The 27447-nt window shown below is 29.8% G+C and overlaps 1 long non-coding RNA gene across 2 annotated transcripts; it reads right to left on the reverse strand.

Annotated features, from left to right (window-relative positions):
* Positions 1 to 766: 766 nt before the first annotated feature.
* On the reverse strand, positions 767 to 26368 carry LOC122499647. Of its 2 annotated transcripts, XR_006301356.1 has the most exons (5): positions 25490 to 26368; positions 25059 to 25343; positions 1593 to 1740; positions 1195 to 1306; positions 767 to 835 (listed from the first exon to the last, which is right to left on the reverse strand). It is a non-coding gene; the product is annotated as an uncharacterized LOC122499647 (long non-coding RNA). The 2 variants fall into 2 exon arrangements; XR_006301355.1 differs by having other exon boundaries at positions 25059 to 26368.
* Between the last annotated feature and the right edge of the window lie 1079 nt (positions 26369 to 27447).

Below are 27447 nucleotides of genomic sequence, written 5' to 3' on the forward strand. Positions count from 1 at the left end.
TAAGGAATGGAAAGTTCTAGAAGAAAGAAGAGAACGAAATTGAATTGACTCGACATTAACAGAAGGAAGAAAACTAAAAAAAGACAAAGTTGGAATTTAATTATTAAAGGAAAATAAAATTTTATTTTTAAATAAACGTTCATTTTATTTTTAAATAAATTTAAATCATTTTGAAAATTTTAAAGTTATAATTAATGTAAAAGTAATTAAATTTTTTTGCCCTCCACACTGGCTTGCTTTAAAACTTCAAGGGTTTCCAGTGAAACTAATAAAATATTTGACAGGGTTGAAGAAATTTCTTTTAAAACTGCCAAATTTTCCTCATGCATTGCCCTCAATTCTGCAGTCATATCTCGATTTTGGTACTGAAATAAATATAAAAATACAGTTATATTTTAATTTTATTTTTTTAATTTATTTTATCTAAACTTAAATTACTGAAAAGAATTTTAATGAAATTAAAGGAAGAGTCGACTTTTGTCTTAGGAAATATGATTTAAGAAATAATGATTAAGAGGGAGTTAGTATCAGAATTTGAACCTGTTTTTCGAGGTACTACTGCACTTTAGAATTTAAGAAAAAACAATTTTTCTTTTATTGTTTTTTAACTCCTTAAGGCTTAAAAAAACACTTCCTAAAGTGCTCATAACCAATTGTCAATAATAAAAATAAAGTTTTTAAAAAGTATATTTATATATACTGAAAAGGAAGATGGTCTTGACGTTTCTGGTGACGTTGACGACTGCGTTGATAACTTTTTCAGCTGGTCGAGGAGAACACTTCCACCACTCTTCGGTAGTAGTTTTCGAGCAGGTTGCTGGCCACTGATGATAGTCTAGGATTAATAATTTTCAATTTAATATAATAATTAAACTTGACATATATTTTCAATACAACAATTTAAAACATAATCATATAAAATTTCAATTACTAAAAAATTGTTAAATAAAAAATCCTTTTTTTCTGCAATTTTTTTTAATTGCCCTTAACTATAAAACAAAATTTCCAACATTTTTTGGGAATCAAAATTTTTTATTTTTATCTTAATTAATAATTTGCTAAAAAAATAATTTTTTATTTTTAAACTCGACTTTATTTAAAAATAAAGCTTATAGGAATATTTTGTTTTGTAGTTAGTTTGGAAAAATCTATTTAAAAAATTAAAAATTTATATTTAATTAAACTATGCCTAACCTTTACTTGTTTTGATGGTGGTGATTCAAATGAATCAGATTCATCTCCTGATGACATGGAGCAAAGTAGCCCTTTTAATTAACGGTGATTTCCGCTCTCTTTTTATGACAATCTGTAAGAAAAAGAACAATTAAACTACAAATTCCATTAATTAGGGAATTTTTATTTAAAAAAGTGTTAAGGTAGATAATATTTTGAAAATATGTGCTAAAATTTAAAAAATTTAATTTTTAAATTGGTAAGAAAGTGGAATTTTAATTGTAATGAACTATTTAATGTTTAACTTATATAATTTTTAAATTATTACCATTCGGAATGATTAAATTTCTAAAAAGTATGGTGTTAATTTAGATGAGTTGTATTATAAAGTAAATTAAAAATTTTAAGTATTTACTCACACTTGTTGAATTATTTGCGCTATCCTTTTTTTCGCTTTATATTAATGGCAACAATCTTTCCTCTAAATCGTTTAGCGGAGTTCCTTTTGTGCTTTTATTTATATTTGCTTTGTTCAGGGGTACCAATTTTTTTCCAGTAATTTGATATCTAAATTTATTTTAGATTATTAAAATTACAAAAATTATTCTTGATAATTTTAGATAATTTGTTTCTTTAAAAAAATTTTTAAATCCATAGAATTGATAATATATCCATAAAATCTTCAGTAAAGCTTGTGAAAAATTCATCCTAAACAGTCTAACTATGTCATTTATTTTAACCACTCTAGAGAAAGAAAAGGGGAATTTTGTTCTTTTAGGAACATAATTCAAATTTTGTAAAGAATTTTGTTATTTTTAAAGATAATAATTGAATGTTTGAAGTGCATTGCAGAAATAGGTGTCTTTTTAAATATCTAAAAATAAAATGAAAGATGGAAAAATGGTATCTTACACCTTAAAATAAAATGTTTTCTAAAGTATCTTATAGAAATCTAAGATGCTTTATATATTTTAACAGTGATAAAAATATTTTTCCCATCTCAGAAATGTAAGTTTCTTCAGCTAGTTAATTAAAATATCTTAAATTAAGATATTTCTGGTGCAATAAGATGTTTAGCGATAAGTTAGTTGTGAATTGTAAGATGAAAAATAAATGTAATTCACTAAAAACTAAGATTCGTGAAGTATTTTACATATAAGTCCAAAGTTAACCTCAAAACTTTTTTCAAAAAAATATGCTAAAAATGCGTAACGAAGATACTTTAAACATCTTAAATTAAGATATTTAAAGAAACAAAAAAAATTTCTACCAAAACATCTTAAATTAGGATACTTCTTTTTGCAGTGTAAGATCTAAAATAGTAGAAATAAAAAAATGTCTTTGATAATTAAATGGCTAAAAATTGACAGGCTCTTGAAGTAAAAGAAGGAGAAAGAAATAAAGACACAGGGAAAAATAGAAAAAAATATAAAACGTGCAATTCTTGTTGACGAAGAAAGGTCTACCTAAATAATAAAATAAGGACAAATTTAAAGAACGGCTCGATACTAAAATTGAGGACGTATTTTTGAGAAGTTTTAAAATAAAAATAAGAACGTATTTAAGGACTAGAACGATAATAAAAAGAGGAAGTACTTTAGGACATTGTCGATAATAAAATCAGAAGATATTTGAGGACTAGCTCGATAATAAAAATAAGAACTAGCTTTAATATTAAAAACGAGGACGTATTTGAGGAATAGATTGATAATAAAAAAGGCGACGTATTAGAGGACTAGCTTGATAATAAAAATGAGGACGTACTTAAGAACTAGCTTGATAATAAAATTGAGGACGCGTTTGAGGACTAGCTTTAATAATAAAGACGAGTACGTATTTGAGGACTAGCTTGATAATAAAAACGAGGACGTAATTGAGGACTAGCTTGATAATAAAAATGAGGATGTATTTGAGGACTAGCTTGATAATAAAAATGAGGACGCGTTTGAGGACTAGCTTGATAATAAAAATGAGGACGTATTTGAGGACTAGCTTGATAATAAAAATAAGGACGCGTTTAAGGACTAGCTTGATAATAAAAATGAGGACGTATTTGAGGACTAGCTTGATAATAAAAATGAGGACGCGTTTAAGGAATAGCTTTAATAATAAAAACGAGTACGTATTTGAGGACTAGCTTGATAATAAAAACGAGAACGTAATTGAGGACTAGCTTGATAATAAAAATGAGGACGTATTTGAGGAGTAGCTTGATAATAAAAATGAGGACGCGTTTGAGGACTAGCTTGATAATAAAAATGAGGACGTATTTGAGGACTAGCTTGATAATAAAAATGAGGACGTGATTGAGGACTTGTTTTAATAATAAAAACGAGGACGTAATTGAGGACTAGCCTGATAATAAAAATGAGGACGCATTTGAGGACTATTTTTAATAATAAAAATGAGGACGTATTTGAAGACTAGCATGATAATAAAAATGAGGACGTATTTGAGGACTAGCTTGATAATAAATATAAGGACGCGTTTGAGGACTAGCTTTAATAATAAAAATGAGGACGTAATTGAGGACTAGCTTGATAATAAAAATGAGGACGCGTTTGAGGACTAGCTTGATAAAAAAATGAGGACGCGTTTGAGGACTAGCTTAATAATAAAAATGAGGACGTGTTTGAGGACTAGTTTTAATAATAAAAACGAGGACGTAATTGAGGACTAGCTTGATAATAAAAATGAGGACGCGTTTGAGGACTAGCTTTAATAATAAAAATGAGGACGCGTTTGAGGACTAGCTTGATAATAAATATAAGGACGCGTTTGAGGACTAGCTTTAATAATATAAATGAGGACGTAATTGAGGACTAGCACGATAATAAAAATGAGGACGTATTTGAGGACTAGCTTGATAATAAAAATGAGGACGCGTTTGAGGACTAGCTTCAATAATAAAAATGAGGACGCGTTTAAGGACTAGCTTGATAATAAAAATGAGGACGTATTTGAGGACTAGCTTGATAAAAAAATGAGGACGCGTTTGAGGACTAGCTTAATAATAAAAATGAGGACGTGTTTGAGGACTAGTTTTAATAATAAAAACGAGGACGTAATTGAGGACTAGCTTGATAATAAAAATGAGGACGCGTTTGAGGACTAGCTTTAATAATAAAAATGAGGACGCGTTTGAGGACTAGCTTGATAATAAAAATGAGGACGTATTTAAGAACTAGCTTGATAATAAATATAAGGACGCGTTTGAGGACTAGCTTTAATAATAAAAATGAGGACGTAATTGAGGACTAGCACGATAATAAAAATGAGGACGTATTTGAGGACTAGCTTGATAATAAAAATGAGGACGTATTTGAGGACTAGCTTGATCATAAAAATGAGGACGCGTTTGAGGACTAGCTTGATAATAAAAATGCAGAACGCGTTTAGGAACTAGTTTTAATAATAAAAAAGGAAAACGTAATTAAGGACTAGCTTGATAAAAAAAAATGAGGACGTATTTGAGGACTAGCTTGATAATAAAAATGAGGACGTGTTTGAGGACTAGTTTTAATAATAAAAACGAGGACGTAATTGAGGACTAGCTTGATAATAAAAATGAGGACGCGTTTGAGGACTAGCTTAATAATAAAAATGAGGACGTGTTTGAGGACTAGCTTGATAATAAATATGAGGACGCATTTCAGGACTAGCTTCAATAATAAAAATGAGGACGTAATTAAGGACTAGCTTCATAATAAAAATGAGGACGCGTTTGAGGACTATTTTTAATAATAAAAATGAGGACGTATTTGAAGACTAGCATGATAATAAAAATGAGGACGTATTTGAGGACTAGCTTGATAATAAATATAAGGACGCGTTTGAGGACTAGCTTTAATAATAAAAATGAGGACGTAATTGAGGACTAGCACGATAATAAAAATGAGGACGTATTTGAGGACTAGCTTGATAATAAAAATGAGGACGTATTTGAGGACTAGCTTGATAATAAAAATGAGGACGCGTTTAAGGACTAGCTTCAATAATAAAAATGAGGACGTAATTAAGGATTAGCTTCATAATAAAAATGAGGATGCGTTTGAGGACTATTTTTAATAATAAAAACGAGGACGTAATTGAGGACTAGCTTGATAAAAAAATGAGGACGCGTTTGAGGACTAGCTTTAATAATAAAAATGAGGACGCGTTTGAGGACTAGCTTGATAATAAAAATGAGGACGTATTTAAGAACTAGCTTGATAATAAATATAAGGACGCGTTTGAGGACTAGCTTTAATAATAAAAATGAGGACGTAATTGAGGACTAGCACGATAATAAAAATGAGGACGTATTTGAGGACTAGCTTGATAATAAAAATGAGGACGTGTTTGAGGACTAGTTTTAATAATAAAAACGAGGACGTAATTGAGGACTAGCTTGATAATAAAAATGAGGACGTGTTTGAGGCCTAGTTTTAATAATAAAAACGAGGACGTAATTGAGGACTAGCCTGCTAATAAAAATGAGGACGCATTTGAGGACTAGCTTCAATAATAAAAACGAGGACGTAATTGAGGACTAGCTTCATAATAAAAATGAGGACGCGTTTGAGGACTATTTTTAATAATAAAAATGAGGACGTATTTGAAGACTAGCTTGATAATAAAAATGAGTACGTGTTTGAGGACTAGTTTTAATAATAAAAACGAGGACGTAATTAAGGACTAGCCTGAAAATAAAAATGAGGACGCATTTGAGGACTAGCTTCAATAATAAAAATGAGGACGTAATTAAGGACTAGCTTCGTAATAAAAATGAGGACGCGTTTGAGGACTAGCTTTAATAATAAAAATGAGGACGTGTTTGAGGACTAGTTTTAATAATAAAAACGAGGACGTAATTGAGGACTAGCTTGATAATAAAAATGAGGACGTGTTTGAGGCCTAGTTTTAATAATAAAAACGAGGACGTAATTGAGGACTAGCCTGCTAATAAAAATGAGGACGCATTTGAGGACTAGCTTCAATAATAAAAACGAGGACGTAATTAAGGGGGGGCGCCTACTTTAGAAGGTAAAAAACTGCGTACATTTCAGGAATTTTTTTCTCAAACACATTTAAATAAATCGATGCGAGATTTAGTGTTTGTTTTCTTATATATTTAAACCTTTGAAATATAATTTTTTCATTAAATGAAAATAGAATTTAATAATAAAATAAACGCCATATATATAACGCATCGCTGCTGAAATTTTCCCATTGCGTACAACCTAGGGCCCACAATTCTTATCTAAAACAAAAAAACAAAATTTTTTCTTTAAATATACATTATTGCCTTCTGTATGAATCAAAAGATTTCAATAGAAAGTAAAAACTGAAATTTTCACATGACTTTTAAAAAAAAATTTAATTTTTGCCAAAAAAAATCTCATTTTTTCTTTAAAAGAAAGCATTAAATTTAACTCTATCAAAAACAAATTTAATTCATACAGAAGAGACACTCTTTATCTTCAAAACAAGCCCAAATAGACTTTAATCGGTTGATTAGATTTTTGTCTATCGTGTACGCAAACTACAAAAACAGTGTTTTGAGAAAAACGCGTTTAAAGATTGAAAAACATATATAAATGCTGTTTCGCGGCCTCGATAAACGACTATTTTTTTATGTGTAGCTCTTGGATAAGAAGACATTTTACTGATAAATGGTAATTTTAATGGTAGGTGTAATAGTAGATAAGCGCAACAAATTATGAAAAGTATTAGAGACCGCGAGTGGAATCGCGCGCCAGGCCAAGCGCCAGTCCACGCGCTTTATTGCGTTCTACAAGCTGTAACTCGAAAAATACTTTGTATTTTGACGTAATATTTTAAGAGCATATTCTCTTATAGTTGTACTTTCAGTTAAGACAACTTTTAAAAAATCGATTTTTTTGACCCGATAAAGTAGGCGCCCCCCTTAAGGACTAGCTTCATAATAAAAATGAGGTCGCGTTTGAGGACTATTTTTAATAATAAAAATGAGGACGTATTTGAAGACTAGCTTGATAATAAAAATGAGTACGTGTTTGAGGACTAGTTTTAATAATAAAAACGAGGACGTAATTGAGGACTAGCTTGATAATAAAAATGAGGACGCGTTTGAGGACTAGCTTAATAATAAAAATGAGGACGTGTTTGAGGACTAGCTTGATAATAAATATGAGGACGCATTTGAGGACTACCTTCAACAATAAAAATGAGGACGTAATTAAGGACTAGCTTCATAATAAAAATGAGGACGCGTTTGAGGACTATTTTTAATAATAAAAATGAGGACGTATTTGAAGACTAGCATGATAATAAAAATGAGGACGTATTTGAGGACTAGCTTGATAATAAATATAAGGACGCGTTTGAGGACCAGCTTTAATAATAAAAATGAGGACGTATTTGAGGACTAGCTTGATAATAAAAATGAGGACGTATTCAAGAACTAGCTTGATAATAAATATAAGGACGCGTTTGAGGACTAGCTTTAATAATAAAAATGAGGACGTAATTGAGGAATAGCACGATAATAAAAATGAGGACGTATTTAAGGACTAGCTTGATAATAAAAATGAGGACGTATTTGAGGACTAGCTTGATCATAAAAATGAGGACGCGTTTGAGGACTAGCTTGATAATAAAAATGCAGAACGCGTTTAAGAACTAGTTTTAATAATAAAAACGAATACGTAATTAAGGACTAGCTTCATAATAAAAATGAGGACGCGTTTGAGGACTATTTTTAATAATAAAAATGAGGACGTGTTTGAGGACTTGTTTTAATAATAAAAACGAGGACGTAATTGAGGACTAGCTTGATAATAAAAATGAGGACGTGATTGAGGACTAGTTTTAATAATAAAAACGAGGTCGTAATTGAGGACTAGCCTGATAATAAAAATGAGGACGCGTTTGAGGACTAGCTTGATAATAAAAATGCAGAACGCGTTTAAGAACTAGTTTTAATAATAAAAACGAATACGTAATTAAGGCCTAGCATGATAATAAAAATGAGGACGTATTTGAGGACTAGCTTGATAATAAATATAAGGACGCGTTTGAGGACTAGCTTTAATAATAAAAATGAGGACGTAATTGAGGACTAGCTTGATAATAAAAATGAGGACGTATTTGAGGACTAGCTTGATAAAAAAATGAGGACGCGATTGAGGACTAGCTTAATAATAAAAATGAGGACGTGTTTGAGGACTAGCTTGATAATAAATATGAGGACGCATTTGAGGACTAGCTTCAATAATAAAAATGAGGACGTAATTAAGGACTAGCTTCATAATAAAAATGAGGACGCGTTTGAGGACTATTTTTAATAATAAAAATGAGGACGTATTTGAAGACTAGCATGATAATAAAAATGAGGACGTATTTGAGGACTAGCTTGATAATAAATATAAGGACGCGTTTGAGGACTAGCTTTAATAATAAAAATGAGGACGTAATTGAGGACTAGCACGATAATAAAAATGAGGACGTATATGAGGACTAGCTTGATAATAAAAATGAGGACGTATTTGAGGACTAGCTTGATAATAAAAATGAGGACGCGTTTAAGGACTAGCTTCAATAATAAAAATGAGGACGTAATTAAGGACTAGCTTCATAATAAAAATGAGGACGCGTTTAAGGACTATTTTTAATAATAAAAACGAGGACGTAATTGAGGACTAGCTTGATAATAAAAATGAGGACGCGTTTGAGGACTAGCTTTAATAATAAAAATGAGGACGCGTTTGAGGACTAGCTTGATAATAAAAATGAGGACGTATTTAAGAACTAGCTTGATAATAAATATAAGGACGCGTTTGAGGACTAGCTTTAATAATAAAAATGAGGACGTAATTGAGGACTAGCACGATAATAAAAATGAGGACGTATTTGAGGACTAGCTTGATAATAAAAATGAGGACGTATTTGAGGACTAGCTTGATCATAAAAATGAGGACGCGTTTGAGGACTAGCTTGATAATAAAAATGCAGAACGCGTTTAGGAACTAGTTTTAATAATAAAAAAGGAAAACGTAATTAAGGACTAGCTTGATAAAAAAAAATGAGGACGTATTTGAGGACTAGCTTGATAATAAAAATGAGGACGCGTTTGAGGACTAGCTTAATAATAAAAATGAGGTCGTGTTTGAGGACTAGCTTGATAATAAATATGAGGACGCATTTGAGGACTAGCTTCAATAATAAAAATGAGGACGTAATTAAGGACTAGCTTGATAATAAATATAAGGACGCGTTTGAGGACCAGCTTTAATAATAAAAATGAGGACGTAATTGAGGACTAGCACGATAATAAAAATGAGGACGTATTTAAGGACTAGCTTGATAATAAAAATAAGGACGTATTTGAGGACTAGCTTGATAATAAAAATGAGGACGCGTTTAAGGACTAGCTTCAATAATAAAAATGAGGACGTAATTAAGGACTAGCTTCATAATAAAAATGAGGACGCGTTTGAGGACTATTTTTAATAATAAAAATGAGGACGTATTTGAGGACTAGCTTGATAATAAAAATGAGGACGCGTTTGAGGCCTAGTTTTAATAATAAAAACGAGGACGTAATTGAGGACTAGCCTGATAATAAAAATGAGGACGCATTTGAGGACTAGCTTCAATAATAAAAATGAGGACGTAATTAAGGACTAGCTTCGTAATAAAAATGAGGACGCGTTTGAGGACTAGCTTTAATAATAAAAATGAGGACGCGTTTGAGGACTAGCTTGATAATAAAAATGAGGACGTATTTAAGAACTAGCTTGATAATAAATATAAGGACGCGTTTGAGGACTAGCTTTAATAATAAAAATGAGGACGTAATTGAGGAATAGCACGATAATAAAAATGAGGACGTATTTAAGGACTAGCTTGATAATAAAAATGAGGACGTATTTGAGGACTAGCTTGATAATAAAAATGAGGACGCGTTTAAGGACTAGCTTCAATAATAAAAATGAGGACGTAATTAAGGACTAGCTTCATAATAAAAATGAGGACGCGTTTCAGGACTATTTTTAATAATAAAAATGAGGACGTAATTGAGGACTAGCTTGATAATAAAAATGAGGACGTATTTGAGGACTAGCTTGATAATAAAAATGAGGACGCGTTTGAGGACTAGCTTGATAATAAAAATGAGGACGCGTTTAAGGACTAGCTTAATAATAAAAATGAGGACGTGTTTGAGGACTAGTTTTAATAATAAAAACGAGGACGTAATTGAGGACTAGCTTGATAATAAAAATGAGGACGTGATTGAGGACTTGTTTTAATAATAAAAACGAGGACGTAATTGAGGACTAGCCTGATAATAAAAATGAGGACGCATTTGAGGACTAGCTTCAATAATAAAAATGAGGACGTAATTAAGGACTAGCTTCATAATAAACATGAGGACGCGTTTGAGGACTATTTTTAATAATAAAAATGAGGACGTATTTGAAGACTAGCATGATAATAAAAATGAGGACGTATTTGAGGACTAGCTTGATAATAAATATAAGGACGCGTTTGAGGACTAGCTTTAATAATAAAAATGAGGACGTAATTGAGGACTAGCTTGATAATAAAAATGAGGACGCGTTTGAGGACTAGCTTGATAATAAAAATGAGGACGTATTTAAGGACTAGCTTGATCATAAAAATGAGGACGCGTTTGAGGACTAGCTTGATAATAAAAATAAGAACGTATTTAAGGACTAGCTTGATAATAAATATAAGGACGCGTTTGAGGACTAGCTTTAATAATATAAATGAGGACGTAATTGAGGACTAGCACGATAATAAAAATGAGGACGTATTTGAGGACTAGCTTGATAATAAAAATGAGGACGCGTTTGAGGACTAGCTTCAATAATAAAAATGAGGACGCGTTTAAGGACTAGCTTGATAATAAAAATGAGGACGTATTTGAGGACTAGCTTGATAAAAAAATGAGGACGCGTTTGAGGACTAGCTTAATAATAAAAATGAGGACGTGTTTGAGGACTAGTTTTAATAATAAAAACGAGGACGTAATTGAGGACTAGCATGATAATAAAAATGAGGACGTATTTGAGGACTAGCTTGATAATAAATATAAGGACGCGTTTGAGGACTAGCTTTAATAATAAAAATGAGGACGTAATTGAGGACTAGCTTGATAATAAAAATGAGGACGCGTTTGAGGACTAGCTTGATAATAAAAATGAGGACGTATTTAAGGACTAGCTTGATCATAAAAATGAGGACGCGTTTGAGGACTAGCTTGATAATAAAAATAAGAACGTATTTAAGGACTAGCTTGATAATAAATATAAGGACGTATTTGAGGACTAGCTTGATAATAAATATAAGGACGCGTTTGAGGACTAGCTTTAATAATAAAAATGAGGACGTAATTGAGGACTAGCTTGATAATAAAAATGAGGACGCGTTTGAGGACTAGCTTGATAATAAAAATGAGGACGTATTTAAGGACTAGCTTGATCATAAAAATGAGGACGCGTTTGAGGACTAGCTTGATAATAAAAATAAGAACGTATTTAAGGACTAGCTTGATAATAAATATAAGGACGCGTTTGAGGACTAGCTTTAATAATATAAATGAGGACGTAATTGAGGACTAGCACGATAATAAAAATGAGGACGTATTTGAGGACTAGCTTGATAATAAAAATGAGGACGCGTTTGAGGACTAGCTTCAATAATAAAAATGAGGACGCGTTTAAGGACTAGCTTGATAATAAAAATGAGGACGTATTTGAGGACTAGCTTGATAAAAAAATGAGGACGCGTTTGAGGACTAGCTTAATAATAAAAATGAGGACGTGTTTGAGGACTAGTTTTAATAATAAAAACGAGGACGTAATTGAGGACTAGCTTGATAATAAAAATGAGGACGCGTTTGAGGACTAGCTTTAATAATAAAAATGAGGACGCGTTTGAGGACTAGCTTGATAATAAAAATGAGGACGTATTTAAGAACTAGCTTGATAATAAATATAATGACGCGTTTGAGGACTAGCTTTAATAATAAAAATGAGGACGTAATTGAGGACTAGCACGATAATAAAAATGAGGACGTATTTGAGGACTAGCTTGATAATAAAAATGAGGACGTATTTGAGGACTAGCTTGATCATAAAAATGAGGACGCGTTTGAGGACTAGCTTGATAATAAAAATGCAGAACGCGTTTAGGAACTAGTTTTAATAATAAAAAAGGAAAACGTAATTAAGGACTAGCTTGATAAAAAAAAATGAGGACGTATTTGAGGACTAGCTTGATAATAAAAATGAGGACGTGTTTGAGGACTAGTTTTAATAATAAAAACGAGGACGTAATTGAGGACTAGCTTGATAATAAAAATGAGGACGTGTTTGAGGCCTAGTTTTAATAATAAAAACGAGGACGTAATTGAGGACTAGCCTGCTAATAAAAATGAGGACGCATTTGAGGACTAGCTTCAATAATAAAAACGAGGACGTAATTAAGGACTAGCTTCATAATAAAAATGAGGACGCGTTTGAGGACTATTTTTAATAATAAAAATGAGGACGTATTTGAAGACTAGCTTGATAATAAAAATGAGTACGTGTTTGAGGACTAGTTTTAATAATAAAAACGAGGACGTAATTGAGGACTAGCTTGATAATAAAAATGAGGACGCGTTTGAGGACTAGCTTAATAATAAAAATGAGGACGTGTTTGAGGACTAGCTTGATAATAAATATGAGGACGCATTTGAGGACTAGCTTCAATAATAAAAATGAGGACGTAATTAAGGACTAGCTTCATAATAAAAATGAGGACGCGTTTGAGGACCAGCTTTAATAATAAAAATGAGGACGTAATTGAGGACTAGCACGATAATAAAAATGAGGACGTATTTAAGGACTAGCTTGATAATAAAAATGAGGACGTATTTGAGGACTAGCTTGATAATAAAAATGAGGACGCGTTTAAGGACTAGCTTCAATAATAAAAATGAGGACGTAATTAAGGACTAGCTTCATAATAAAAATGGGGACGCGTTTGAGGACTATTTTTAATAATAAAAATGAGGACGTATTTGAAAACTAGCTTGATAATAAAAATGAGGACGTATTTGAGGACTAGCTTGATCATAAAAATGAGGACGCGTTTGAGGACTAGCTTGATAATAAAAATGCAGAACGCGTTTAAGAACTAGTTTTAATAATAAAAACGAATACGTAATTAAGGACTAGCTTCATAATAAAAATGAGGACGCGTTTGAGGACTATTTTTAATAATAAAAATGAGGACGTGTTTGAGGACTTGTTTTAATAATAAAAACGAGGACGTAATTGAGGACTAGCTTGATAATAAAAATGAGGACGTGATTGAGGACTAGTTTTAATAATAAAAACGAGGTCGTAATTGAGGACTAGCCTGATAATAAAAATGAGGACGCGTTTAAGGACTAGCTTGATAATAAAAATGCAGAACGCGTTTAAGAACTAGTTTTAATAATAAAAACGAATACGTAATTAAGGACTAGCATGATAATAAAAATGAGGACGTATTTGAGGACTAGCTTGATAATAAATATAAGGACGCGTTTGAGGACTAGCTTTAATAATAAAAATGAGGACGTAATTGAGGACTAGCTTGATAATAAAAATGAGGACGTATTTGAGGACTAGCTTGATAAAAAAATGAGGACGCGATTGAGGACTAGCTTAATAATAAAAATGAGGACGTGTTTGAGGACTAGTTTTAATAATAAAAACGAGGACGTAATTGAGGACTAGCTTGATAATAAAAATGGGGACGTATTTGAGGACTAGCTTGATAATAAATATGAGGACGCGTTTGAGGACTAGCTTCAATAATAAAATTGAGGACGTAATTAAGGACTAGCATGATAATAAAAATGAGGACGTATTTGAGGACTAGCTTGATAATAAAAATGAGTACGCGTTTGAGGACTAGCTTGATAATAAAAATGAGGACGTATTTGGGGACTAGCTTGATAATAAAAACGAGGACGCGTTTGAGGACTAGCTTGATAATAAAAATGAGGACGCGTTTGAGAACTAGTTTTAATAATAAAAACGAGGACGTAATCAAGAACTAGCATGATAATAAAAATGAGGACGTATTTGAGGACTAGCTTGATAATAAATATAAGGACGCGTTTGAGGACTAGCTTTAATAATAAAAATGAGGACGTAATTGAGGAATAGCACGATAATAAAAATGAGGACGTATTTAAGGACTAGCTTGATAATAAAAATGAGGACGTATTTGAGGACTAGCTTGATCATAAAAATGAGGACGCGTTTGAGGACTAGCTTGATAATAAAAATGCAGAACGCGTTTAAGAACTAGTTTTAATAATAAAAACGAATACGTAATTAAGGACTAGCTTCATAATAAAAATGAGGACGCGTTTGAGGACTATTTTTAATAATAAAAATGAGGACGTGTTTGAGGACTTGTTTTAATAATAAAAACGAGGACGTAATTGAGGACTAGCTTGATAATAAAAATGAGGACGTGATTGAGGACTAGTTTTAATAATAAAAACGAGGTCGTAATTGAGGACTAGCCTGATAATAAAAATGAGGACTCGTTTAAGGACTAGCTTGATAATAAAAATGCAGAACGCGTTTAAGAACTAGTTTTTATAATAAAAACGAATACGTAATTAAGGACTAGCATGATAATAAAAATGAGGACGTATTTGAGGACTAGCTTGATAATAAAAATGAGTACGCGTTTGAGGACTAGCTTGATAATAAAAATGAGGACGTATTTGGGGACTAGCTTGATAATAAAAACGAGGACGCGTTTGAGGACTAGCTTGATAATAAAAATGAGGACGCGTTTGAGAACTAGTTTTAATAATAAAAACGAGGACGTAATCAAGAACTAGCATGATAATAAAAATGAGGACGTATTTGAGGACTAGCTTGATAATAAATATAAGGACGCGTTTGAGGACTAGCTTTAATAATAAAAATGAGGACGTAATTAAGGACTAGCACGATAATAAAAATGAGGACGTATTTGAGGACTAGCTTGATAATAAATATAAGGACGCGTTTGAGGACTAGCTTCAATAATAAAAATGTGGACGCGTTTAAGGACTAGCTTGACAATAAAAATGAGGACGTATTTGAGGACTAGCTTGATAATAAATATGAGGACGCGTTTGAGGACTAGCTTCAATAATAAAATGAGGACGTGTTTCAGGACTAGTTTTAATAATAAAAACGAGGACGTAATTGAGGACTAGCTTGATAATAAAAATGAGGACGTATTTGAGGACTAGCTTGATAATAAAAATGAGTACGCGTTTGAGGACTAGCTTGATAATAAAAATGAGGACGCGTTTGAGGACTAGCTTTAATAATAAAAACGAGGACGTAATTGAGGACTAGCTTGATAATAAAAATAAGGACGTAATTGAGGACTAAATCGATAATAAAAATGAGGATGCATTTAAGGACTAGCTGCAAAAATAAAAAAGAGGACACATTTGAGGACTAGCTTGATAATAAAACGAGGACGTAATTAAGGACTAGCTTGATAATAAAAACGAGGACGTAATTGAGGACTAGTTTTAATAATAAAGGCGAGGACGTAATTGAGGAATAGCATGATAATAAAAATAAGGACGTATTTGAGGACTAGCTTGATAATAAATATGAGGACGCGTTTGAGGATTAGTTATAATAATAAAATCGAGGACGTAATTGAAGACTCGCATGATAATAAAAATGAGGACGTATTTGAGGACTAGCTTGGTAATAAAAATGAGCACGCGTTTGAGGACTAGTTTTAATAATAAAAACGAGGACGTAATTGAGGACTAGCTTGATAATAAAAACGAGGACGTAATAGAGGACTAGCCCTAATAATAAAAACGAGGACGTAATTGAGGACTCGCATGATAATAAAAATAAAGATGTAATTGAGGACTAGCTTGTTAATAAAAATAAGGACGTATTTGAGGACTAGCTTGATAATAAAAATGAGGACGCGTTTGAGGACTAGCTTGATAATAAAAATGAGGACGCGTTTGAGGATTAGTTATAATAATAAAAACGAGGACGTAATTGAGGACTCGCATGATAATAAAAATAAGGACGCGTTTGAGGACTAGTTTTAATAATAAAAACGAGGACGTATTTGAGGACTAGCTTCAAAAATAAAAAAGAGGACACATTTGAGGACTAGCTTGATAATAAAAATGAGGACGTATTTGAGGACTAGCTTGATAATAAAAATAAGTACGCGTTTGAGGACTAGCTTGATAATTAAAATGAGGACGTATTTGAGGACTAGCTTGATAATAAAAATGAGGACGCGTTTGAGGACTAGCTTTAATAATAAAAACGAGGACGTAATTGAGGACTAGCTTGATAATAAAAATAAGGACGTAATTGAGGACTAAATCGATAATAAAAATGAGGATGCATTTAAGGACTAGCTGCAAAAATAAAAAAGAGGACACATTTGAGGACTAGCTTGATAATAAAACGAGGACGTAATTAAGGACTAGCTTGATAATAAAAACGAGGACGTAATTGAGGACTAGCTTCAATAATAAAAACAAGGACGTTATTGAGGACTAGCATGATAAAAAAAATTAGGACGTATTTGAGGACTAGCTTGATAATAAAAATGAGGACGCGTTTGAGAACTAGTTTTAATAATAAAAACGAGGACGTAATTAAGGACTAGCATGATAATAAAAATGAGGACGCGTTTGAGGACTAGTTTTAATAATAAAGGCGAGGACGTAATTGAGGAATAGCATGATAATAAAAATGAGGACGTATTTGAGGACTAGCTTGATAATAAATATGAGGACGCGTTTGAGGATTAGTTATAATAATAAAATCGAGGACGTAATTGAAGACTCGCATGATAATAAAAATGAGGACGTATTTGAGGACTAGCTTGGTAATAAAAATGAGCACGCGTTTGAGGACTAGTTTTAATAATAAAAACGAGGACGTAATTGAGGAATAGCTTGATAATAAAAAGGAGGACGTAATAGAGGACTAGCCCTAATAATAAAAACGAGGACGTAATTGAGGACTCGCATGATAATCTCTTATTATATTAAGTTGAAGAACGACCGACCGACCGACCGACCGACCGACCCTAGCCGTATATATATGTATATCTTTTAAAAATAATATTAACACAAATGTATACATATTCACAATGTCACGCATGCGCAGTAGTGTTCTGTCAATGTTACGCATGCGCAGTAGTGTTCTGTCAATGTTACGCATGCGCAGTAGTGTTCTGTCAATGTTACGCATGCGCAGTAGTGTTCTATCACTGTTACGCATGCGCAGTAGTGTTCTGTCAATATTACACATGCGCAGTAGTGTTCTATCACTGTTACGCATGCGCAGTAGTGTTCTGTCAATATTACACATGCGCAGTAGTGTTCTGACAATATTACACATGCGCAGTAGTGTTCTATTAGTGCCACGCATGCGCAGTAGTGTTCTGCCAATATTACACATGCGCAGTAGTGTTCTGTCAATGTTACGCATGCGCAGTAGTGTTCTGTCAATATTACACATGCGCAGTAGTGTTCTATCACTGTTACGCATGCGCAGTAGTGTTCTGTCAATATTACACATGCGCAGTAGTGTTCTATTAGTGCCACGCATGCGCAGTAGTGTTCTGTCAATATTACACATGCGCAGTAGTGTTCTGTCAATATTAGGCATGCGCAGTAGTGTTCTGTCAATATTACGCATGCGCAGTAGTGTTCTGTCAATATTACGCATGCGCAGTAGTGTTCTTTAAATATCAGGCATGCGCAGTAGTGTTCTATGAATATCAGGCATGCGCAGTAGTGTTCTATCAATGTCAGGCATGCGCACTATTGTTCTATGAATGTCAGGCATGCGCAGTAGTGTTCTATCAATGTGAGGAATGCGCAGTAGTGTTCTATGAATATCAGGCATGCGCAGTAGTGTTCTATGAATATCAAGCATGCGCGCATAACACCCACACATGTATACTCACACATATACACTAATCACATGTACATGTATACTCACACATGTTCATAAATTACATACACATGTATACTGCTCATATGCAGATATAAACTCCTACATATACACAAATCACATATATGTATAGATTTAATAAACGATTGATAATATAAATTGTTGAATTTTTTAAGGTTCGTTGATGCACGTAGTGTCTGTTGAAATTTTTTTAAATATACGTAAATACCTCACTCGCTAATGCTGCGCTGTCTGTGTTGTAATGGAACTTATTTATTTACTTGTGTATTTACTTATTTATTTCAGGGTTGCCACAAGACATCGATTTTAAAATTCCATGACTTTTCCAGGTTTTCCAGACCATTTCTTAAAAAATTCCAAACCAGAAATAAAATTGTTTTGGTATGTTTTTAGCTAATTACGACAAAAAGTATAAAATCCTTTAAGTAAATTGTTAACAAAATAAGTTATTAATTTTTAATTTCATTATTAACAAAAAATTAAGTTAAAATTTGTAAGGTTATTTGAGATACGCTCCGAAGAAAGATGAGGAGCAAATCTTTTTAAATTTAAAAATTTAGTTAAGTTTAGAATTTTTCACAATTATTAAACCAGTATTTTAAAAAGCATTTTAATAACATTTTATGAAACTGAAGTTACCTACGTTTATTCAATGACAATTTTTTCTTTGCTAATTATTTATTTTAATGTTAGAAGCCTTTTAAAAAATTTTAAAAGATCGAAGTCGGGGAAATTATTAATTTTGATTTTTTACACAGATTTTCGAAAAATCCATATATTATTTAAACAAAATTATTATTTCCTCACCTCATAAGCAATTTTTTCTTTTACAAATTATTTATTTTAATGTGACAAGTCATTTAAAAAAATTGTAAGAGGATCTAAGGAAGGCAAGGAAATTAGTGATTTTTAATTATTTTTTCGTAGATTTTCCAAATATCCCGAAATTTTAACTAAATTATTATTTCCTTGCTTCAGAAGCAATTTTTTTCGATTGCAGTTTTTTAAAGGGCTTCTTACATTAAATAACAATTAGCAAAAGAAAAAATTTTCATTGCATAAAAGTTGGTAGCTTCAGTTTCATAACATTTTGGGGTTTCTAAAATGTATTAATTTAAAAATTATTTAAAGGAAGATAGAGACCAAAAGAAACTAAAATTTAGAAATGCCATATTGATTTCAATTGTAAGCACTAAATTTAAAATCAAAAAGTTGTATGTCAACTTGAAAACTTGAAATTTTTACGACTCAAATACAAAAAATTGAGCTTTTAGTATCAGGCTTTATAAAATTCCCTGACAATTCCAGATTTTTCAGGTTTTCCATGACTGAAAAAAAATTCCATGACAATTCCGGGTTTCCCAGGTTTTCCAGGTCCGTGGCAACCCTGTATTTGTTTGGCAGACATCAACAATAATTTTTTAAATGGATAATCAGTGAAAAATGACTTATATTTCTGTAAGTTAGTGTTTCACTTCGATCCGCGAATTTCATTTTTTCGAGCGATTATTTGGTTATCGTCTTTGGTTTTCAAACGATCATCTTGTTTATTCTTTTGTTAATTGTCAAATCGTATCGTCTAATTTTCTAATTGTCATCGACCGAACTTCTCGACTGCTTCTCGACTTTCCCATAACTGACAACTAAAAATAATACAATAATAACCTATTTTTTGAAAAAAATCGATATCCAAAAACATTTAAATTCTTTTTTATTAATTCTATTAAAAACTAAAATTAAATTCATTTTAGTGAATTAAAATTATTATATCAAGTTAAAAATTAATTCAAGGTGTCTAGTGAATTATTATTTTTAAATTCCCGGACCAAAAATAAATATTCCCGGATTGATTTTTTAAAACAGCAATTACTATAAAATTTAAATATTAATACTTTTAATAAAGAAATTTTTAAGAAAATCAATTTTAAAAAGTCAATAGACATCTTTATTTAGAGAAATATATATAATATTACTTGTTATATATTACTTAATAAATCTATAACATTGTAATAGTTGGATCTAAATTTAAAATTAACCTACTTTTTTATTTTTCTATTAGTTGGGCTTTTTTGCGGAGTATTATTATTATTTTTAATTGTGTATTTAAATAATAAAAATTAAAAATAATTATTTTAAATTTTTATTATTAAAAAAAAAAAGTTGTCTGTTCATTGAACAAGACCTACATGTCTAATAGTATTTTGGCCCCCTGAATACGAATATGAAGTCAGAATTGCTCCATCACCCTCTGTTTTCTTTTAAATCGAAAAAACTACCCTTAAGTCTAAAATTCAAGAATTAAAGTAAAAAAAAATAAAAACACGGCTTTCTTCGGAGTAGAAGAATATATTTATGCGTTTTCTTCTTTCAACAACTCAAATAATGTCAAAATTGCTCCACCACCCCTACTTTTTTTTAAATCGAAGAAAGTACCCTTAAATCTAAAATTCAAGAACTAAAGTGAAAAAAAATGAAATAACCGGTTTTCTTCGGAGTAGAAGAATATATTTATGCGTTTTCTTCTTTCAACAACAAATAATGATAAATTAACTCTGATTCTGCTTTTTAGTTATGAGAACAAAAATAAAGGAACGTATGCTTTTGTCTAAAACTAATTGTTTTTATTGTTGTTAGTATACTCTGGGTTCATACTTAAAGGGGTAGTTTTTTCAATATAAATCAATAAGAGGGTGATGAAGCAATGCTGATGCTTTTTTAAAAAGTACATAAATATATTCTTCTACTTTGGAAAAAACCTGTTATATCATTTTTTACTATAATTCTTGAATTTTAGATTTAAGGGCAGGGGGTGATGGAGCAATTTCGTCATTATTTCTAAATTGTTGAAAGAAAAAAACGCATAAATATATTTTTCGACTTCGCAAAAAAACTGGTTATTTCATTCTTTGACTTTAGTTCTTGAATTTTAGATTTAAGGGTAGTTTCTTCCATTTAAAAGAAACAGGGGTGGTGGAGCAATTTTGACATTATTTCTGAGAGGTTAAAGGAAAAAAACGCATAAATATATTCTTCTACTCCTAAGAAAACCGGTTATTTCATATTTTTTTACTTTAGTTCTTGAATTTTAGATTTAAGGGTAGTTTCTCCCATTTAAAAAAACAGGGGTGGTGGAGCAATTTTGACAATATTTCTGAGTGGTTGAAGGAAGAAAACGCATAAATATATTCTTCTACTTCGCAAAAAAGTGGTTATTTCATTCTTTGACTTTAGTTCTTGAATTTTAGATTTAAGGGTAGTTTCTCCTATTTAAAAAAACAGGGGTGGTGGAGCAATTTTGACATTATTTGAGTTGTTGAAAGAAGAAAACGCACAAATATATTCTTCTACTCCGAAGAAAGCCGTGTTTTTATTTTTTTTTACTTTAATTCTTGAATTTTAGACTTAAGGGTAGTTTTTTCGATTTAAAAAAAACAGAGGGTGCTGGAGCAATTCTGACTTCATGTTCGTATTCAGGGGGCCAAAATACTATAAGACATGTAGGTCTTGTTCAATGAACAGACAACTTTTTTTTTGTGTGCCTGTGATTGTAATCATGCCTAAATTAAAAAAATTTAACATTTTTAGGTATAAAATAATTTTTTAATAAACATTAATAAAAATTTAGTTTTCTAAACATTATTCAAAAGTAGACGAAAGAACAAAGTTTTGTCCTCTTGATGTAATTTTTCTAAATTTTCAATAGATTAAGTTATAGATAATTAGAAATAAGTATACTTAGATTTCTTTGAATAATTTTTTAACACAATTAAATTTTTCAAATATGTCTACAATAGAAACCTTTTTGAATAGTTGAAATTGTGCAAAATTTAATTGAAAATAATTAATTTATTTCAAGTATTTTGTTACAATTTTTTGAAGAATTTTAATTGCAAATTTTGAAAATAATTGAATTACCAAAAATTTAAAAAAAATTTTTAAAGGTAAATTAGGATATAAGAATTATTTTAAGAAATTCAATTATTTTCGAAAAATAACATTATAATATTTTTAAAAACTAATATTATTAGAATTTTTTTATAGTAATTTTTTAAGATTTAATTATCTTCGAATAATGTAAATAAACATTTATGAAAATTTACTTCAATAAGACGAGCGAACATGACAGCTTGGTTATCAAAACAAAAAGAAAATCGTTTTTTTTTTCGTTTCTCGGATCGTGTTGCTCGAATGAAACACTACTGTAAGTGTAATTTTCAACTGACTTTTAGTAAAATTATTTGTTTGACAGAAATTTACAATATTAATAAATAAATCACAATAAAATAATAATCAGTGAAGAATGACTGATATTTTAGTACTTTTCAACTGATTTTCAGTAAAATTCCACTGATTATGAATCCAAAGTCACTTTTTAAAAATACAAAATGGCGAATCCAGGATAGCGGACGAAAATGAAAGGTTTAGTAAGAGAATACGTAAAAATAACATTTCGTATAATGTACAATGACATTTTTTGTAAATGTCACTTCATAATTTTTGTCTTATTACACAATGATTTTAAATAAAATAATTTATATTTTTATAAATATTAATAATTTTTTACATTTTCTAACCACTATAAGGTTTTAATTTTGTAAATGTTCAAATTCTGGTTTAGAAAGAAAAATTTATATTATTATACAACTATATTGTCTAGACTTGCAAAAACCCAAAGTCTAGACTTTGTTGTAACAATATTGTTACAATATATATTGTAACAATATTGGTGACGGTGACATGCGTAAGAATAGTGCAGTAAAAATTTCAAAAAAACACCCTGATCATTACCTACAGAAAATCCTATTAGTAAGAAAAGAATGGACGTATCTTCGCCCTTTTCTTACTAATTATTCAGAGAATCAGGCTAACATTCAAAATCTAACCTTCTAAGTTTAGTTATTTCAAAAAAATTATTTTATTGATGCAAATAAATATTTATTTTAATTAAAAACTATGCATTATTTAATCAAGTAATTTTTATAATTGATTTAAAGCAATATTTATTAAATTAAATTATTCTATTTAATTGACTTAAGTAATTTGTATTTGGTTCAAATAACTATTTAATAGATACCATAAATTAAAATATTTATGTCCAGTAAATATTTACTTAGTTCAAATAAAAAAAAAAAATAAGTAAAAACTAATAAGTTTAAATACAACCGAACGAGCGTTAGCGAGTGAGGTATATGTTGCTAGTAAAAATAAAGATGTAATTGAGGACTAGCTTGTTAATAAAAATAAGGACGTATTTGAGGACTAGCTTGATAATAAAAATGAGGACGCGTTTGAGGACTAGCTTGATAATAAAAATGAGGACGCGTTTGAGGATTAGTTATAATAATAAAAACGAGGACGTAATTGAGGACTCGCATGATAATAAAAATAAGGACGCGTTTGAGGACTAGTTTTAATAATAAAAACGAGGACGTATTTGAGGACTAGCTTCAAAAATAAAAAAAAGACACATTTGAGGACTAGCTTGATAATACAAACGAGGACGCGTTTGAGGACTAGCTTGATAATAAAAATAAGGACGCGTTTGAGGACTAGATCGATAATAAAAACGAGGACGAATTTGAGGACTAGCTTGATAATAAAAATGAGGACGTGTTTGAGGACTATCTTGATAATCAAAACCAGGACGAATTTGAGGACTAGTTTGATAATAAAAATGAAGACGTATTTGTGGACTAGCTTGATAATAAAAATGAGGAAGTGTTTGAGGCTTGATAATCGCTGTCTCATTTAAAAAGAATGGAATATTTTGAGTCGGGATGATTGGTAAATATAGATAAATGCTCTGTGATACATGCTGCTCTTGGACTTTTTAAAAATATTGATAAATAATTATTTTTAAAATTGTTTAAACATTTGGAAAAGGGGGTTTTGAACGGTTTGTTATCGCTGTCTTATTTTTAATGAATAAAATATTTCCGGTTAACATTTGGAGGGGTAATAGAGGAAGATTCTCTAATGCACTCCCCTCTCCGTTTTTGCAATAATTTTGCGTGGAAATTATTTTATTAGCTATTGAAAGTGGAGTAATTTGTGGTTGAGACATTTCGTTATATCCATTCTCGGCCACCAGCTTGAATTGGCGCTATCTTCTTGACCATTGACACATAAATCCACTTGTGTGTGTGCTCTCCGCCATATTGTCGCTCACTTTCTCCAAAAATTCAACTTTTCAACTTTCTTTTTTAATATTTTTTTCAAAAATTACTTGCAAAACTTAAAAATATTCTCTATTAGTAAGCTCTCCTTTAAGTAAATCGAAAAATTTCACCTCTATATATAATAAAATGACAGACGAGAAACCACTTTTTGAGAGCGACAATTCCCGGATGCTCTTAATTTTTGTAATTACATATTTTTGAGAATTTAAGTATTACAAAAAATAATTAAAAAGTAACTTTAAAAAAATTCCAATTGTTTGATTTATTGTTAATATCTTTTAATTTATTGACAAGGATAGAGACATAAAAAAGTCTTAACACAATAAATTTAGATAAGATGTTTTATAAATTCTCTAATCAACTTTTAGAATTAAAAAAAGAATTATTTATTTGAAAGTATATATATATATATATATTAAATAATATTGTTGATATTTTATTGTGACTAAAATTAGAGAATTTAAAAAAAAGAGTGAGTCAAACGTATAGAAATAGACCTGCGTATAGAACAGAATACGGCACAAATCATTTTCTTCTTAGGTTGTTACAAAATTTTGTAATACTCCTACGCATTTTATCTCTTGTTATTTTTTCTTTACAATTTTCCAATACATAATCTAATAGAAAAATATTAATTTATGAATCTTAAAAAAAAATACATATAAATACACAAAAATAATTATTTTAATACCCTCAATAGCTTTAATTGTTTCCTCTGGTATAACTTCATAGTCATTCTTCGCAGATAGAGCCATTTTTTTAAGTCTTTTTTTGCCGAATTTAAAAGATAAAATAGTTGTGGTCATTTTCTTTGCATTATTTATAAATCGATTTAATTTTTCTCGCTCCTCTTCGTTTAAAACAATTTCACTTGATTCAATGACATCCTTTTCTTGCACTATCGATAATTTTGATAAATTAGTTTCCAAATCAGAGAATGAAGACTCCTGAAATAACTCTGTTGAGGTCGATGCATCTGTTAAGATAATTATAAATAATTAAATTGTATTAAATTTTAACATTTCTTGTTGATGACTAATAACATGAAATGACGCTTTCATTGACTATAAGAGCGCACTATTTTTGTACGTATTAGATAAAAAATGATCTTAAAATATTTACCAGTGTTACTTGATTCACACGTATTATCAATAATAATGCCATGTTTATTGACAATAAGGCTTTGAAGCCATTCTGCGTCATCTAAAAATTATTAAAGAAATTTACATAACATAAAAAACAGGTACATGAAGCATTTAAAAAGAAATGTAAGAGAAAAGTAGAAAATATTAAAGTTTGAATGTGAAAAAGATTGTTTGGTTGTTAGAATAGAAGACATGGAATAAAATTGTGAAATAAAAAGCAATTATCTTAAAACTTTTTTTGTAGATTTAAGAAGAAGGTTCAGGACAGATTCGATATGTATAAAAAATTGGAAACTTTTTGTATTAATAAATTTTATAGAATTGAATAATAATCAAAAGTAAAATATAAAATTACAACATTTTTAAAGTAATTGAAAGGGAAATAAATGAAATGAGAATAACATTTTAACCTCAATAATACTAACTATGAATTGCCACAATTTTTGCTTTATAGGTTTTATTTCCCCATTTAACAGTTGCCTGATCCTGATTTTTTTTTTGAATTTCACTTTCCTTCACAACACTAACAGTTTTTTCAGTCACCCAATGTACTAAACAATACATTTTGCAAATGTCCAAACACAATTCGTAAATATGAAAAAACTTTTTTGAAAATAATACAATATTGCAATTCGTTTGTTATAACTAACTTCAAAATATTGAAATTTGAAAATGACTTTAAATTTCTTAACATTTTAGCTAATAATATAAACGATGTTGTTCAGAGTATCTAACGGTTAGGGAAGTCAGGGAATTTTTTAGGCCAGGGAAATTTCTATAAATTTATATAAAGATAAAATTTTTTGTTAATAGAATAATAGGAGTAATAGAAATTACCTATTTTATTTAATATTAAATTTTTAATTACACGAAGTTCATAAAATTGAATAAAAAAAATTAATTAATTTTATTAATTATATGAAATAATTAGTTATGATTGTTTAAATTAATATTGTAATTAATAACTGAATAATTATTTTAATTACCTACAAATTAAATTAATCATTTTGTAAAACAATAATAATAATAAAAATTTAATTTTATCAATTTTTATTCTTAAAAAAAATCAAAATTTTTGAAACAATTTTATTAAAAATATATTTTTTTTAATCTATTGATTTTTATAATTAAATTATCAAAATAACTATAAAAAAACTATTAATTTTGTAATTATTTTAATTGTTCCTTTTATTAAATTAATATTTATTTTATTGAAATTGTACAAGTAAAGAAAAGCTAACTCTGTATAACTTGCAAAATGTGTTGATTTAATTTAATTTTTATTTTCACTTACCTTTAAAGTTTAAACAGTCGAGTAAATATTCTTTTTTTAAAGCAATTCAAATTTTATTTTTTCAAACCTTTTTTTTAAAAAGTCAATTTTTTATTTCAGTCTATGTATTTAAAAACTGTACGCAGAAATTATCAACAGACGAATTCAAAAAATGTATTACAAAATTTTTGGATAATTTGAGAAGAAAATGAAAATTTTTTTGTTCATTTATAATCTTTGTATAACAAAACAGTTCCCGAAAATCGACAATATTTAAATTCTGGTTTAAAAAATATAGTAATAACTGTTATTATTATGCCTGCGCACCCTGCCACGCGGAGCAGTACATTGCAGGTTTTTATATTTTTAGTCAAAAGAAAATTCAGAATATAAATTTATTATTTTTGAATATTTGTACTATATTTTGCTTCTTAATTAAATAAATACTTAAGATTTAATCAAAATCTTCTTTAAGCCTTTTATCCTATTTATTCATTTCAACTTAGAAAAATATTATAATTGGGAATGTTATATGGTAACACCGTTGCAATTCTAGTTGGAAATTTTATAATAATACTTGCAACAGAGTAAAATTTGAGAAATAAATTATATCTGAACAATGAGACAAATAAAATAAATTTCTTTCATTGTCTAGCGTACAA

The sequence above is a fragment of the Leptopilina heterotoma genome, unplaced genomic scaffold, assembly GCF_015476425.1.
Source record: "Leptopilina heterotoma isolate Lh14 unplaced genomic scaffold, ASM1547642v1 Lhet_17, whole genome shotgun sequence".
NCBI lineage: Eukaryota > Metazoa > Arthropoda > Insecta > Hymenoptera > Figitidae > Leptopilina > Leptopilina heterotoma.